Raw genomic sequence first — 5,000 nt, forward strand, 5'->3', positions numbered from 1 at the left:
TACAATACCGCAGTAGTAGATGTCTAGAGGCGATATACCTGGTCCGCCTCGGTCAGATGGCGGAGGAATGTGACCTTCGCGGGATTGTGTGGCAACTTTCCCCTATGGTTACCGCAAACCAGGTAAGGTGTTTGTCCAATGCACGTGTGGTATGGGAAGTACAAGTTTGTATGCATGTATGTATGTGTATGTATGTGTATGTATGTGTATGTATGTGTATGTATGTATGTATGTATGTATGTATGTATGTATGTATGTATGTATGTGTGTGTGTGTGTGTGTGTGTGTGTGTGTGTGTGTGTGTGTGTGTGTGTGTGTGAGAGAGAGAGAGAGAGAGAGAGAGAGAGAGAGAGAGAGAGAGAGAGAGAGAGAGAGAGAGAGAGAGAGAGAGAGAGAGTGCCAATGCCCCATACGCCCAAGACCGCATCCCCCACCCAGGATGATGCCACGGCTGCAATTGTCGGAACTGCCCTCCTGGAGTGCCAAGGAGGCCACCGAGCCCAGAATTTCCCGAATGCTCTAGGGAAGCGACGGGAGGAGAGGAAGGGGGGAGGGGGGGTTACGAGCGCGTTGAGCGCTGGCCACGTGGCTGGTCGGGGATGCTTCGCGATCTTAAGCTTCTTTTTGGATGTCAGGAGCGGCACCGGCTTGTCTGATAGGCTGCGAAAAACTTACTAATTGCAGTGACATTTGTGTTCCAGAGGCATGTAGGCCTTTATCTATATCTACTGAAATCTGACTACTGTGTATACGTACATACTTGTATATGCATGCACACATCACACCACCCCATGCATGCATGCATGCGTGTGTGGTGTGGTGTGGTGTGGTATGGTATGGTATGGTATGGTATGGTATGGTATGGTATGGTATGGTATGGTGTGTGTGTGTGTGTGTGCTCGTGTGTGTGTGTGTGTGCTCGTGTGTGTGTGTGTGTGTGCTCGTGTGTGTGTGTGTGTGCTCGTGTGTGTGTGTGTGTGTGTGCTCGTGTGTGTGTGTGTGTGTGTGCTCGTGTGTGTGTGTGTGTGTGCTCGTGTGTGTGTGTGTGTGTGTGTGTGTGCTCGTGTGTGTGTGTGTGTGTGTGCTCGTGTGTGTGTGTGTGTGCTCGTGTGTGTGTGTGTGTGTGTGTGTGTGTGTGTGTGTGTGTGTGTGTGTGTGTGTGTGTGTGTGTGTGTGTGTGTGTGTGTGTGTGTGTGTGCGTGCGTGCGTGCGTGCGTGCGTGCGTGCGTGCGTGTGCGTGTGTGAGACCACAGGGAGGGAGGGGGAGTGAGTACGCGAAAGAAAATACTACAGAAAGCGTACACACCCTTTAAAGCTGATAGCAAGTGGAGCACAATGTTGCACGGGGAAGGTAAGTCACGACCTTATAAAAGCTCCACCGGTCGAACTCACTCACTCCTCACCCTTCTGTCTGTCTGTCTGTCTGTCTGTCTGTCTGTCTGTCTGTCTGTCTGTCTGTCTGTCTGTCTGTCTGTCTGTCTGTCTGTCTGTCTGTCTGTCTGTCCCTCCCTCCCTCCCTCGAGTTGTACTTCTTTCTCGCTCAACTTCATATCGTAAGAAGGAAACGGGATTGGGTTGACTGTTATCAACAAACCCGACCATGTTCCCTTCCTTCTGTTTCTCTGCCTGTCTCGGCCTTTCTGTCCGCCCGTTTTTCCTCTGCCTCTCCTCCTCTCTCCCTCCTATAAGGACGTCAGATCGATGATGCAGTGCCGCCCAGGACCGACCTTGTGCCGGACCCGCCGCCGGATGGATGGATTTGGGGGGGAAGGGGGAAGAAGGCGTAACTGACCAAGGGATTGGATTCTTTTAATCAATGCTTTCCTTGCCCTTTTCTATACGCCGGTGTCGAAGAAAATCGAACCCGCATGTAAAATTGGCACATCAGAACGCCAAAGGAAGGAAAATGAATCGACAGCCAATGGAAAAGACACGCCGTTTCCTGGAAAACGACCGACGCTAGCAAGCAAGTCATACACCCCTGCGACCTGCATGCGATTCAGCAGGCTCCGGCGCCCTGGAACTAACTGGCCGCCTGCAATAACACAATGACGGACGGGTTTGTGAAGAGACGGGCGAAAACAAATGAACGAGGACGAAAGGGAAAGAAACGCACGGACAGCACGAGACAAGAAAAGGGGGAGGACAAGGAAAGGACAGTGTTAGAAGAGATAAAGGCAAAACAAAGTTGAAACAGCACCAGCCGAAGTATAAATAAACGAACATGAGACCCTTACATAACGTCAACATCTTGCCTGAGCCATACTAGTCACTTGGGGTGCGCACGTGAAAAAACTCCCCTCTGACGGCTCTCCTCCTCTTGTGTCTGGCCGGTGTTTCCTAGCAACTAGAATAGCAAAGTAAACAATAAAAACAGCAAGGCCAAAGCACAACCATGCGCTTCCGCAGACCGACTCGGAAGCAAAGCAAAGCGCCTGGCCAGCCCGGAGCTCGACGTTCATTTCAGCTTCTTCCTAATCAATATCGCGCCGCAAGGAGGAATCCTGCCATGTCATTCATGCCAGTGTCCTTTGCAACGGCATGCATGCTCGAGGTCGCCCGTTGGTCTACTGCCCTTCAATCGAAGATGCGGCGAACTCTTTTCGGTAAAATAAAACGCGGAATCTCTCGCAAATCGCTACGCCAAGGACGGGGCCTGGGCTGCACGGGCGAAAAATCAGGTTAATTGCATACTGCGAGCAGAACGGGGAGCCGCGGCAACACCCGACATACATTTCAACGCGTCATGAGTTGCAGCTAGCTTGTACTGCCTACTGCTCTCTTTCCTCGGACATTCTCACCCACACAATTCATTCTTTCGTGAATGAGGCTTACTAACCATGTGGGCCTACTGTTCCGAAATCCCTGCCCGATGCACCTGCTCTCTGCGTGCGTGCGTCTGTGTAATGGCTGCGGTCCTGCAGGAGGGATTGGCCATGGGAGGGGTAGGGTGAATGGAGGATTATGGGGGAGGAGATATCACAAAAGGCCATAGTGCGGGCGCGTTTTATTCCCCGTCTCCCGCCGTATACAACTACCGCCTTTCTCATCACCCGTGAGGGGAGGGGCGTGGGGAGGAAAGACAACGATGTGTTTATGAGTGAGAAAAGGGAGGAGCAAGGTGACGCCGAGAAGAACGAGAGACAGAGAGGACGACAAGAGGTAGAGTGTGGATCCAAAAAGACATCGAGGTACCCCCCCCCCCCCCCACACACACATTCATTCAGGCAACGGGTATGAAAGGAATGGTGGCCAGAGGTGGGGTAGGGTGAAAGGGGGGGGGGGGACTCGTAGTAATTCTACTCTTACTACCCCGGCCAAGAGGAGTGTTCGTGGCACGGCTTGCCACTCCCCCAACCCGCACCCATGGAGAAGTGGGGGTGGGACGGGGGATGGGGGTGAGGGGGGGATGCTCGTGGGACGCCGGGTACGCAGCAGACTTAGGGCATGTGGATAGCTTAATAATTCCTATAATAAACAGACAGACAGAATACACTGTCAAACAGATAGGCAGACAGCCCGACGGATAAATACATATGTATATGCATACATAGATACACAGACAGACTGCGGGATACTTCATAACTCTCCCAACATACCAAGTGTGCATCATGGTCAACCTCATTATTTATGCATACAACTGTTTGGAGGGGTGGAAGGAAGGGAGATGGGGGCGAGGACAAGGAGAGAGGCAGAGAGGGAGGGAGAGAGGAGAGAGCCAGAGAGGGAGGGAGAGAGGAGAGAGAAAGGGGAGAGAGGAGAGGGACCACGTGGAGGAGATACTGTGTTATCTTAAAAACTAAAGTCTACTTTTATAAATCTTCTTAAGCCCACAATGAGACAAATAGTGTGACTCGAATAAACCGTAGATAGGTATGTTCATCTCTTCTGTTGAAATGAGGAGCAGATTTAGAAAGCGTCAACACACAATCATTATTATGGTTTTATCAACTTCCGTGCGTAATGGCGAAATGCATAAAACACCGCTTTTCCCCATTGTGTTTATTTTTATTTTTTTTATTTTATGTTTAAAGAAATGCAAAACATATTAATAGTGTACCTTTACGCGAGATTTCAGAAGTGTTATATGCATTTTGCAGCAATGTTTTCTCAACACAAACCGATAAATTATTAACCTGTTGCACAACGAAAGATAACAGCTTGGAAAGTACTGACCGGTGTTTTTGATGGACCATTAAAGAGTGGGTGAAAAGGCAGCCACCCACATACCCCAAAACCCTCTCTAAAACCAATGAGTTACACAGCTGTTAAAGTTCTCTCCCGACCCTAACAGCCCTGACCCAGATGCTGCAGGCTCTGTCTGGAAGGGATCTGACTGCAACTGCTTGCCGCCCTTGCAACACACATCTGTGCTTGAACGGACAGCTTTCCACTGCGCCTGCATGAAGTCAAAGCTGAGGCTAATACGAGATGTGCCGGCAGTATCCGTTTCTCTATGGGAAAATATGGCTTATCACATCTTACTCAGTACGTGATTCAAGACCCACGTTTCTAATGATTGCAATCAAACTTCACAATATTCTAACGTTCAACCCACACAAGTTGATCAGTAACCTAATAAAAGAAATCATTCCCAAGGGTTTTCTTGACTTGGTACCTGATACCATTGATTTCAATCTTAGTTCAGTAGTCACTGTATGGGGCGCTGACTCCTAAACAATAGATAATGATAAAAAGTCATCAATGTGTTTGCTTTACCTTTGACAACAGCTTCAACGATATTGGGTGGGAGGTCCTCCTCCACCCGGTACTCTTATAATGCAACTATCCACAGTATGTACTCGAGGAATCTTATCTTTTCTCATTTCCTCTTCCTCTGCTGCCTGGTTCTTTCTTTGTTTTGCCTTTAACCACCTTTCCTTCTAAGGGAGAGGGCTCCCCCATCACTCACTCACTCACTCACTCACACATTCACTCACTCACAAAAAAGGGGGGGGGGGGGGGGGGAATCTGGTAAAAAAATCTAATTTGCCAATTAC

At 49.6% G+C, this 5,000-nt stretch overlaps 1 protein-coding gene across 2 annotated transcripts in view; it reads right to left on the bottom strand.

The window, feature by feature from the left end:
• LOC125042612 (lamin Dm0-like) overlaps positions 1 to 5,000 on the bottom strand; it is a 30,154-nt gene that overhangs the window by 23,980 nt on the left and 1,174 nt on the right. The window lies entirely within an intron of this gene.

This window comes from Penaeus chinensis, chromosome 32 (genome assembly GCF_019202785.1).
Source record: "Penaeus chinensis breed Huanghai No. 1 chromosome 32, ASM1920278v2, whole genome shotgun sequence".
Taxonomy (NCBI): domain Eukaryota; kingdom Metazoa; phylum Arthropoda; class Malacostraca; order Decapoda; family Penaeidae; genus Penaeus; species Penaeus chinensis.